Source organism: Drosophila hydei, unplaced genomic scaffold, assembly GCF_003285905.1.
Source record: "Drosophila hydei strain 15085-1641.00,03,60 unplaced genomic scaffold, DhydRS2 tig00008137-arrow-arrow-pilon, whole genome shotgun sequence".
NCBI classification, from domain to species: domain Eukaryota; kingdom Metazoa; phylum Arthropoda; class Insecta; order Diptera; family Drosophilidae; genus Drosophila; species Drosophila hydei.
The window spans coordinates 1241099-1254260 of NW_022045845.1; the positions used below are offsets into that span (position 1 = coordinate 1241099).

A 13162-nucleotide genomic window follows, 5' to 3' on the forward strand; every position below is an offset into this window, starting at 1 on the left:
ACATAGATCAGAGCCAACATTAGGCCCTAGAAATTAATTTTTTTGCCACTGACGACGACCTGCTAGATAGTACATAGCCAGCGCTGAAAGTTGGCCAAATTTATCGATGGCCCAATTTAATTATTTATATCTGTATTTCCCGCCAGGCCACCAAATGTTTACCTTGAATTGTTGAACGCCTTCCTGCGGCATTGATCTAAAAACAATTCTCTATTTGTTTTATTAACAACGTGTTTTAGATGGGGCTGCATTTAAATAGAATATTTATATAGAACTAGAAATTTGCATAGAATTTAAATGAATAGAGAGCACAAAATTCAGTTTTAATAATTGACTGAAGTTAGGTGCTTGAAACTAAAAGTTGTATGAGCAAATCCAATTCTTTCCTTCTAAATTTATATCTAGTTTAATCTAACCTTGAAAATTATTAAAAAAACACGAGCAACATAATATTCATTTTCTTTCAAAAAGCATATCCATTATTATAGTTATGTCAAGTATATTGGCAGATTTATAATAGCCTCTATATATATAATAAATATAAGTATTATATATATAAATATATTATTCCACTGAGGAGCTCTACAGAAACCTATTTTTTTACCAATTTGAAGTTCTGCTTGTTTGTGGAAGGTGTTGTCCAATCGCCACGCCTTCAACTGGCATATATAAAAATAAGTTTTTTTATGTATTTATTTAGTACATTCTTTTAACTTAGTCAAAACAGAACATGGCTGATTAACTATAATATTTATGGCGTTATTCCGAGAAATTGTATTCAAGTAAATTTTAATGCCAATTCAAGTTTTCACCTGCTAAAGCGATTTTCCCCGTCGAACTATTACTTGTTTTTGTTTTTCATTGCAATGCATTGAAGAAAACAGGTAAAGCCACAACTACTTGACTTAGAGTGAAGCAACGGGGGCAGCAGAAGATGACAAAATTGTGCTGCTGCGGCTTAAGTGGGTCGTTCATATTGGGAGCAGTTTTGGTAGCGAAATACTCGCTTTGAGAATAACTAGAAATGCTGTGTAGAGTTTTTATACTTTATAATATTTATTTAACTTTTTGCTGTCTAGCAAACTATCAATAAATAATAGTTTATTTAAGCCCTAAGCGACAACTTTAAATGATTTTAGTCGCTCTTTTTGGGATGCTGTCTCATTAGCTGCTTGAATGCAGCTTTAAGCTATAATTATATATATATTGCATTTGTTTCATAATAAATTATTGACGATATCAGTGAGGCAATTGAGATTCACAAATAGATTAATCAAACAGTGTCTGGCACTCAAGCTAAAAATGTATATGTGTAGCATTTAAGGCCTGTGACATCAACGCATACATTCGCACAGAACCTGATTGAGACAAGCTAAAATAAGTGGACTATATGATGTGTGTTATCTATAATAGTCATAAATGTTCACATGGAATTTGAATATTAAATAAAATAATAAATAATAAAGTTTAACAATTTAAATTGTCGTTAATATATCCATGCCATTCAGAAAATTCCCATTATATACAAGCTGTTTATTATTATTATTAAGAACACTCTACGTCTCCTGCTGCCTGTTACAAACATTTACACAAACCAATATTCCCTGAACTGCCCTTTGCAGGGTATGAAAACGTATTTCAAATGAGAGCCCAATTCAAATAGAATTTCCTATTCAAAATAACTACAATTCTTCAAGAATGTTAGTCCGTGGCTCAATTACTGGCCAGAATGCAGTGACAAATGCTTGACAAAGCATTAGACCAACTGCCGCTGACTCGGTTATTAATTGACTACACTTAAGGGCGCCAACGAAGTCGTGCGCCCGCCCATGCGTTTAGCTAATAGATATGAAATTGCTTGAATGTATCTTGTATCTTTTGGGTTGTCAAATACAAGCGCTGTTGCACTCACTCCCGCATATGCAGAAGAGCAAACAAAATGAGTCAAATGGAAAGCGAAACGCATTAGAGCAGCCTCGACTGCGAATGGAATTTGCCTTCCGGGTGGGTTTCCACCCGGCTTTGCTGGGGCTTCACATTTTTATATTGATAGAGCGCAGAAAGCCACGACAGGCACTACGTTCTCGAAACCCACAACACACTAGGGGAAAGGGAGACTGAGAGAGAGGGAGATAGAGAACCACCGCCCTTCCCGCTGGCACTGCCTGAGGCAGTGCGCACTTGTATTAATTACAATAGGTTCAATTGAAGTATCTTTATACACACACAACACATGCACCATAGCTGCGTCCCAGCCAGCATCATAAACAGCAACTGGCAATTCAGTGCGCCTTTGGTATGCCAGATTAGCCGATAAGATATGGCTAGCAAACAAGCAACAGCGCAACTCAGAGAGTCAAATGTATTTGTACTTCTTTATTTAAGGGTGTATCGCCACAAGATAAATGCCTACACATGTACTTGAAAAGTAGATTTTAGAAATCGGGCAACATCGAGAGTCTATATATATCAAAGTTTTGCCTCTGAGCAGGCAAATGTTTCCAAAGTTTCGTGGTCACGCAGACATCTCCACCTCCACAGTTGGGCATAAAGCTCTTGATGTGACAAGTTTAAGTGAGCTGCGTTGACCTCTACGCACGAGGGTCTACCAAAAGGTACTCGACTTACTACTATTGATAACTATTGAGCAAAAAAGAAGCTCGAGAATGAATGGAGATCAATACTAAATTCTATCTGTAAAATTGTCAATTTCATCGCATTTAGAATTGGAAGAGCAAAACAGAAACATTTCACTCATAATATAAAAAATAAATAAATAAAAAATAAAAAATAAAATCGATTAACTCAATTTACAATTGATGCTGCAATGCATGAGATCAAAACTGAAATTTAACTTAACTAAACGGCCACGCTGAGGCAGCTCTCATGACCAAGATTCTATTGGAGCTAGATTGAATAATGCTTGAAGATCCAATACTTTTGCTACATAGACACTTCATTCAGCATATAATTGTATAGATATTTTTAGCTGTATATTTAGGCCGAAATCAAAGCTTCAATACAATTGGAGCTCATTTTGATTTGCTTAGACACAGTTAAGTAATGGCTGCATGGGCATAGGCATAGGTAAGGATTCAAAGTATTTGTTGGCTCCTCTGAAGCTGGAAAAGCAAGTTTCTTGACATTGCGACAAAAGCTGCATAACTTGCAATAACAACGGGTAGCAAAAGACAGGGCACACGCTCTTGCTGTAGCTTTTGTTTCTGTTGTTGCTATTGCCGTTGCTGTTGAGCGCGCCCAACTCAGAGATACTTTTGTATCTGTGCTTTGTCTGCGAGGCACGGCCATAAGCTGCATGCGAGTGAGGCCAGAGATTTTATCGCTTATATAGCGGCTGCAGCTGCCAACTAGCATCTAGTGGCACGCAGCATAAAAATTGGAGCTGATATTTGTTGACAACAAACATGTGGCTGTGTTTCTGTTGTTGCCAGCTAAACGTCGTGTATTGAGTCGCGTGCGCCAAGAAAACAGCAGCGCAGATAGCCAGCCAAATAAATTGTTGCCCAAAAGCGAAATCTGTGAACGAAATGAACGCATGACGCCATGGAGCGCACCGTCCAAGCGACGCCAAGGGTGGAAATACCCAAACGATGTGAAGGACACTTCCGTGGGGGTTGTTCGCATAATTGCAATATAATGGCATGGATTGGCATCGTCATCCGCCCGGCCTGGCCTGGGCCATGCTACCGTTAGCCAGTTTTCAAGTTCCGCCATCAATTGCCAAGTCTGCAGTTGAGCAACTTTCGTTTTGGGTTCGTCGCTCGTCGTTTGTCGTTTGTCGGCTGTCTGCTGTCTGCTGTCTGCGCAGCCAAAGGCAAATCTTATCGCCAAAGTCCGGCGTCTAAGTCAATTGCAATTGCAATTGCAATTTTGCATTGAGCGCGAAGCGACGGCGCCCAGTGCGTGTTTTTTGGAAAATCCAACGATGACAGCGACTCTACCACTAGGATGATGATAATTACTTCCGTCTGCCGGCAGCCGAACGCTGTGAGATTTCTCATGTTGCCCAACGTTTTCCTCTCCTGCTAAATAAAATCAGCAATCGAAAAATATAGATAAAAAACTTAATTACCTTTTATGAAGTTTATAACTGTAAATATGTAATACATATTTCGAATTATATATTCGGCTGACGAACTTTCTGCTCAAATGTTGAAAAGTTTTGTATTTTAATAATAAAATAAAATATGAATTATATTGCCCTAAGTTAATGTTTGGTATTTACTTAACTCTTTTAACTAACTCATATATTTAAAAAAATGGTTTAAATTTCATAAGACGTGACTACTGAGGGCTATGTTCGATTTGTCTTATCAATGAATAGCGCTCTAGACTCTACTAAGGCCAGCTTTGCAATACACAGATACTTTAATCCAATTTACTTTTTTAACTTATACTTCCAAAGTCAGATGAAAATTTGTTATTGGCATTAAGAAAAAAACTGTTGAATGATGAATACACAGATCTAAACTTATCGAAATCTTGAAACATTTTGGATATGCTCAAATAACTGAAGTCTGATATAATTTATAAATACATTTTATGGTCATCAGATGGATATATTGAGAAGAAGACTTGGAGGTTAATGCTGATCAAAATTATATCGACTGGACGAGGCTATAGCTGTCCAGTTATACTTAAAATAAAAGTCCTGAAGTACAGCAGACAAAACTATCTATAAAATTAAATTTTATTATACGCTAAGAATTGATGCTAAATATAAGCAACCTAATCCTATATAGTTTTAATAAGAAAATGTTTCATTGCACATTAAATGACCTAAAGACTTATTTGCAACTGTTATCTATAAGATAAATATTTTGCAAAATGTATCTATGTATCTTATGGTCAGCCACTTCCTACTCCTTCTCTCCTTAATAGCGCCTGCTTTTAAATTGAGTTCCATTCGACAGGCAATGCGAAAAAAAACATTAGACAAACGTGAAAAATGAAAAATGTTGCGAGAAAGTGCTAAAATCCATAAGCTCCATGAAGGGTTATTGGGGTTGCTGTGCAGGCAGTTTGGGAACGAGAAACTCACTGACTGTGGGTCCAACAGGCAGCGTGCATTAGAGAAGTAGCAAAAGTGAATAGCTTACGGCGCCCGGAGCTGATTTGACATGCAGACATTGTGAAGCAGACAAACCATTGGCCATGCCACGCCATGCCCTCTGCCCACCACACTCGAGCAAATTCTAATAATGCCAAAAATGTGGACGCCGGCTGGCAAAGGCTGCGGCAACAACAATTGCAACAGCAGCAGCAGCAACATCCGCTCCTGTGGTTGCTTCGACTGTGGGCAATTTGTTTAGACCGAAATGCAGGCAAGTGCCAACAATTTTGTACAGCCCTGTGCCACATGTCTGTCGTATGCGAGCCCCAGCCATGTGGTGTACCCGGAGCCATGGAGTCCAGTTTGCAAAAAATGACCGTTGCCATTTCGCTCATTGCGATATTGCGAAAATGCGCTTAGGGGACATTTTATGCAGCCTTAAATCGCAAGCTTTTTCGATTTAACTAATGGAGGCTATAACTCAACAGCCGCCACCTACGGCATCCATTTTAATTAATTTAAATGTGTGGACATCATTCCACCACATGGCTTCGAGCATAAAGCCTCCGGCGTCTATCAGCCAATGCTGTGCAGCGCCTTGCCTGGGGGCGGGGCGCCATCTGAATTGGGATGTCTGCCAGGCATCGGCGACGCCGCAGCCATTAACTGGGCACATTATTGTTGGTAATTCGCGAGGAATTGCCGAGCACAAAAACCAAATTGTAGACGGGGAGCCTTTGCTTTCATCGGAAAACCCACGCCAGCCAACACCGCCCCCTTTAGTTTTTCCCAATGCTTTGAGTTTTTCCTATGCGAGCGACGTACACGCCGTCGTCTCTTGCAAACATCGGTTCATTGTTCATAGCTCATACGCAGTGTTGGCCACGCAAATTTTGAAGCGCTTTAAGCGAACAACAAGTAAAACGGAAAGAAACGCAGTAGATAAAAAAACAACATTATTTTGTTGACGGCAAACATTCTAGAGGCAGCGAGAAATTGAAAATCCAACAGATAGTCACAACAAGGGGCAGCAATCAGAGAGAACGAATGGGGTTTCAAGGGAACGACTGACTGCTGCTACGTAAATTCTCTTGGCTAATTTGGAAAGAAGCCAAATAAAAAAAAAATATACAATTGAATCTTAAATGCTGCTAGAAAAGTGTGGCTAACTACAGTGAGCATTTGATAAAATGAAATCTCTGTGTATAGTGTGCATGCTTTTTATATATAGTATTATTACAAGTTTATACATAAATAATAATAAATAAATTTTATGAATTATGCATTTATTATTAAATATAAATACGATTAGCTTATTCGATTTGACTTAAATTAAAATATTGTTGTATAGAATTAATTGCTTGAATTGAAATTATATTTCTAATTAAATAAGCAGCTATCCTTTACCAAACCACGAATATATATTTATATCTCTATATAATATATTCTTTTTATTGCCTTTTTTATTGCGCCTATCGCAAGTGCGTATGTTGCTATCTACTTTCATATTAGCTCGCTTAGGTATTTTATACCTGTTTCACCTGCACTTGAGAAAAGACGTTGTTTGCTCTTAGAATAAACAAGTAACAGATTCGCAGACTTGATATTTATTTATTTTGTGCACAGACAAATCTCATTTGGCACAATTGCAGCTGTTAATGCGACAGTTGCAAATGCAGCGAACGCCAAAATTGAATGAGCCCCAAATTGTTTGCTGAATTCTAGAGCTATAAATGAGGAATTATGCAGATCGTTTGGCATTTCACTATTAAACAGCAAGTAAGAGTAATCTGCTTGACTAGACAATGCCTTGATTTGAGCTTGAAGGATTCTGCTATATATAGGTAGACACATGAGACACTGAGAGAAAAGTCATCTCTATTTCTCCACTCAGCGCGAGACGACTTCTGAAGCAGCCAAGTGAAAAGAAACTAAATATATTTCATATTAGCCGTTTAAAATAGGAGTGACGTAGCACAGCCAGCAGATGAACATTGGCAAGCAGCTACTAGAAATACAACAGCTCACACGTTGCCCATTGGCCATAGCTTTTGACCAAATGCAATCCAAGATCGAGAACCAAATTCCACTGGCTGTTCGCTGGCTTAGTTGTCATTGCAGTTGTCGGAAACCACAAAAGTGAAACGAAGGGTCGTCATGTTATGGGCACACGCGACCCTGACATCACAGTGTGCCAGCGCTGTGAAAACTATATAAATCAATCGATTTCCCATGCAATTTTAACTCAAATGTCGAAATGACGAAAGCAAGACAGCGCAGCTAGACTCTCTCTAGAGTCAGAATACCTTAAATTGACAAAATTACAACCCAGTTAACTGCTGCAGAAAACTTTTGCCAGCTTGGAATTAAAGCCCATTTTACTGCTCTGATCTTTAGACTAGTTTTGTAAATTGAATTTTGAGGTCAATTATGCATGGGTTGCCAGCGACACACATACATGTCTCCATATGTGCTTTAAAGTCCACATTGTGTTAATTAATGTATGTGTTTGCTGTGTATGTATGTCTTAATAAACAAACAGAAATTCATTGAAAAATTATTATTTATATCAATGGAAAATGACTCACTAAATGCTTATATTTAACTCTACGAGCATATGTGCTTGTATCTATTATCTCTAGAGATCTTCTATACTATATATATATATCTTCTATATATATAATATACACTATATAGTATATAGCATTTCTTCACCTTCTACTGCCAGTTATAAACATTTTAGCAACAAAATGCCTGATATAAAATACAAATTATAATTATCAATTGATTTGTTTTGTTTATTCTTAAGAAACCTTGAGGAGAATATGTGAAATAATAATCATAATTGGCTGGAAAAAAAGAGATTTTGAAAAATAAAATTGCATTGCTCAGGGTTAAAATGAAATGTTAATTTATTTGAAAACGCAGTCAATTAAAATTATGTTTTTAATTAGTTAATATATTGTTATCTTAGCCCAGTCTTTACCAACTATTTTTTTAGTCGCAGCGTATCTCAGAGTCGTGGCTCGCTGGCAAAAGTACTTTGTGAGTTGTATGCAATTTGGGTTTTGTCACATCTTGTATTATTATTTATGTTGCTGTTTACATATATTTCAACAGAATGCTGTTGCAAACACAAACGCCAAACTAGCAAATCATATGGCATTGAACTTTGACAACATTGTACGATGGAGAGACACAAATACACTCAAGCAGATAGTCACACACACACACACAAACACGCGCGTACACGTAATTTAGTTTGGTCAAGGCAATTGCGAGTTTGAGAATTGGAGTTCGCAGCTGAGTTGGGGCTGCTTCATGAGCTTTGGGGCCAGGCGAAAAGTGACAAAGTGCCACTAGAAACGAAGAGGCTAAGCACAATGAGCGTCGAGTCGAGCAGTGCCACACACACACATAACTGTGATTATTTATGGGCCAGAGACAATAAGCTCGTTGTGTCAATGGCCAACAAACAAAAAGCATCAATGGTCAGTTTTGAGTATTCAGCTTTGACTCTTCAGTTTTGCAATAGTCAGCGCCATGGCAAAGTACGTGCAAGAAGTGGAATCGTTTCTTCATGCCTGCACTTTGTATGACCTATACAAAAGGAGGTCAATTAAAAGTGATAAATATGAACTTGCAGAGATTTAATTTAGACTATTGAAAGAAACCTTTGGCAGTTGCTGCTGATAAGGGTATTTATAGTCGATCAGTCTTGACAGGCAGCCAAACTTGTTTTTTTGGGTTTTTTCTTTTTATTGAGAGGATTTTTTCGGAGGGGATTTTCCGTGTGCCAAATTTGGGTAAGCCGAGCGCAATGCATCAAAGTGAAGCTGATTGTCAGCTGAACTTGTTTTGCAGGCGGATTTTTGTGTAGCACAGATCCAAATCCATATCCGTGTCGGCAGTGGGGTTCCGAAAGTGGAGCAATCCGAAAAACCTGAACGTCTTCATGTCTCTGTTACTGTTACTGTTTCTGGTTCTCGGTTAGAGAGGCTTAATTTCTCGACTTGTTGTACGTTTGCGGTTGCCTTGCACTCGCAACTGCTTAATTGAAGTGATTTGCAGTCAATTATTGCAAAAGAGAAATTCTTAAAGTCGCACAAAACTTTCGAGCGTGAAAGTGGCGCGACTCACTCCACTCCACCTCGCTCTCAGTACGCCAGAGTCGACTCGACAGACGACATTTCATTAATTTGTGCACTTACCCACTAACCATCCACTACCATCTAATGGCAATGGCATATCAAGCTATGTGCATTTCCATTGTTATCTCGCTAATTGGCTAAGTGGCCAATTCCAGACGCCTACTGCGACAGCTACTGCGTATCTCCTAATTGCCATCTAAATTAACTGAATTGCAAATATCGACACTCTACATCTACAACAATATCAGCTTTCGTTTTCCGTATTGACAATCCGATCGCCAATCACTTGAATTCACAGTGCTAAATCTGTGTAATTGCGTCGCAAACTGGGGCAGTTGTCTTACAAACAAAGATTTTGCGCAAGCTAATAACAACAAGATACACGATACTCTCTATGTCCACAATATGATGACGTCAAATGCAAAGATATTCACTGCCTCGCTGCACGACTGATAAAACCGGTTCGTGCGCATTGCCTTCAAAAGGTTCTTCGAGATACTTACATGCACGTTAGGCCGCGACGTATAAGCATATGTACACAAGCACATACATATGTATATATTTAAGCACTTTTAATATACTTAAATTGTCGCAAAAAGTAATCACAATCTGAAAACCTGAGAGCTAAGTTGATCGCCCTCGCGCAGACTGGTACGAGAGATGCCGAAACGGCAGCAATAACAATAACAATAACGAGAGCAACAGCCAGCGAAAAGACAACAGCAACAACAACAACAGCCACAGGGCCATTAGCAATAAACAATTAAAATAAGTGACAGACCATGTAGAATACTTTGTAGAAGCCAAAACAACAACTCCTCACTCGCAGCGATTTGTATCTGGTGTGAATGGTTTTGTCTCTGCCAAATGCCTCTCGACACATTTCGCAAAATTCGGATTCTTTTCGCTGAAAAATGGTAGCAAGTCGAGTTAAGATCTTCGAGCAACTATGCAGCCAAATAGAAGTTGCCAACTTATTTCGCAATGTCAGTTCTAAGAACTTTGATGGAATCAAACTGAGATTATTAATTGATAAGCCTGTGGGCTCATATAATATTCTATAACCAGAATAAGAGTTTGCATAAGTGTTTTATTACTTTAATAGATGAAGTACAGAAGAAAAACCTTACAGTAATTGAAGCTTGTAACAACAACATATAGATGGACATGGTTCGATTTATCTCCTAACCTAAGCCAACTGTCAGAGTCACATACATTTCTACAACTTTATTATTGAGGAAATTTCTTATGCATAGAAGATGTAACATAGATAAAATAAACGTTGTGTGTTAATGCTATATGAATTTATTAAAAGTAAGCTAACTTATCTAAAAAGTGTGATCAAGTAGTATTCGTAACATTTGGTCATCTGGTCATCTGGTAGATCACGGCGATTTCAGCAGGTAACTCATAGACTTAGGAAAGCCAAACTAGAGATGAGAGCGTACGGAAAGCAGGCGTGTAGTATTCAAAGTCAAAATTACTATTGAGATTTCACAATATGCACGACGTTATGGACTTAAATACCTTTGCCGATGACTCCATAATATATATAAACTATTTGCTTCATCTGTGAGAGAAATGCCGTAAAAATCACATAGACAGAAGCTCTAATTCTATCGGCAATTAACTTTAGCAATTATCCTGACGAATGCAATTTATATTTAAGTCTAGATTAGAGCTCACTTTTGAAGCTGTCTCTCCACCAAGTTCTTCTGTTTACTTTAATCTAGTTTAGTCTTAAGCCTATTTCTTATATTTCCGTCTTAAGCTCATGAGGCAGACACACACGTACAGAGAGTTTCTTTTCTGGTTCTTAACACTGCGTCGTGTGGAGCCGTGCGTGTTCATGTCACGAATGAAAACACGACAAGCACCCAACTCTAGAGGCAGCATAGCGTACCTAGTACAAACGAACATTCGTGCCTACATACACAGAACAACAACAATGCTGGCAAACATGATACAACAAAAATAAACAAGAAACAACAACTTGGCCGGTACGCTTGGCTTTATCTCATAATAATCTACGCACATGTGCGGCATATCTTTTCAGTCAATTTCAAGTACATTTTACCTTTTTGGTTTTGTGCCACCGCTGTCGCCTGTTGATGGCCAAGCTGCGGCTGGCGCGCTAGGGCTCGTAGCTGGAGCCGAAGCAAACTCGAACTGAGCAAATAGCTAGCAGCATCAACAGGAGTAGTCAACGGCAACGGCAAAGGCAACGGCAACGGCAACGGCAACGGGAACGGGAACAGCTACGGCCATGGCTACAACAAGCTCTGGCAACGTTTGTCGGTCAAAATCAAAATCAGCCCCAGCCCCAACCCCAGCCCCAGCCCCAGCCTTTGTTCCTCCAATTCCGAGAATCGTGGACCAGTTATGAAACAAGTCTGCAACATGCATACTCACAAATATACCAATGGGCATAAGACTCAACACGAACAGAGCCGACAAAAAACAGAGAATGAGCAAGAGCGACAGAGGGAATAAGAGAGAGGGAAGAGAACTAAAAGGATAGCGTGCGCTGAAAACAATAAAGAACCAAACAAGAACCAAGCGAATGCCCAAAGCAATGGGCAGTGGCTCTGAAATCTGGGCCCCGACCTGTGGCTGGGCCTGGGCCTGGGCCTGGTCTCGTCTCGTTAGCTGCATGCGCATCGAAAAAGCAGCGAAAAAATACTTTATGGCCCCGGCTGTGACTTAACTTGCAACAGGGACTTCAGTCGGGGGCTTGGTGTACCTGCCACTTAGCTTTGGACTGCGCTGCAACTGCGACGGCAACTTAATTTCTTGCTGCAGCAGCGCACAAGTCTCCATCATGTTTTTGAGGCGCAGTAAAAATAAATTAACAACAGCCCAGCAAGCATCAAGTAGCCGGGCAACACTTCCCGACTTCTCTAGCTGCCCAATATTAGTTTTAATAACAGGGCTCCCTCGCCCTCAAGTGCTTAGCTGTACAGTCTGTGCACTACTAGAACTTAGCTATTCAATTAAGATACGATTTCTTTTCCCATTAATATAAAAATGAACAGGGTTACTAGACTTCAAATGCTAATTTTTAAAATGAAAGCTTATTAAAAAACTGCCACTGTTCGGCTGTCAAACTACACAGGTCAACAGGATTTGGTAATCAAAGAGAAGACATTCTAGCACACCTTTTGGGGATGTTTGGTATCCTCTAAAATCCATCAACAAATTGGAACGCAATGGTCATTAAGAGCTGTTGAAAAACACCAAGTTAAGGAATTCTGGTCTCAAATCAGTCCGATTCTTGCTTAGTAAATTTGATCAAATTTTGTATACCTGTGTTATTATTGGTGGGAGTGAAACGAGATGCCAACAGACCATGCGGAGCTGGCCTTTTAGTATGGTATGCAAATTGAGACCTTTTCTGCAAAACGAAAGATTCAAGCAACAAACTGCTTCGATGGCTTCGCTCGTTTCGAAATGCTTCAACTTTCACTGGAATGGGTAATATTGCTCAACTGTCATTCTATTCTTTTGTCTGCTTTTGACATTCAACGGAAATAGAAAGTATTGCCTGCCGCTCATTTTAACAACTTGTGCCAAAATTTATAATTATTTTCCAACACTCTCTTTTCACTTGGCACGCATGCAAATTAAATAATATGCAAATGTAGAAAATTAAAAAAAGTATCTAAATAAGTGAACGTGGCATATCGAAAGTACTTTAAGTTGACAAAACTCTAAGCGTCATTGAATCTTCGGGAACATGAACAATAGAGACGACGCAGACTTTGAAAATCCGTTGACTACAGCATAAATATAGTGGCACACAGTTATACACTAACGAATTGGCCATAAAATATTAGCGTGTCCATTGTATTAATCTGGTGGCCGAACGAAGTGCCACGGGAGTTCATTGACCAGCGCTTAGCACAGACACGAACCACACTTCGAGTTCGAAGTCAAT

The 13162-nt window shown here is 39.1% G+C and overlaps 1 protein-coding gene across 4 annotated transcripts in view; it reads left to right on the forward strand.

Annotated features, from left to right (window-relative positions):
* LOC111595692 (tyrosine-protein kinase Fer) overlaps positions 1–13162 on the forward strand; it is a 31229-nt gene that overhangs the window by 5006 nt on the left and 13061 nt on the right. The gene's annotated exons all lie outside the window — the stretch shown is intronic.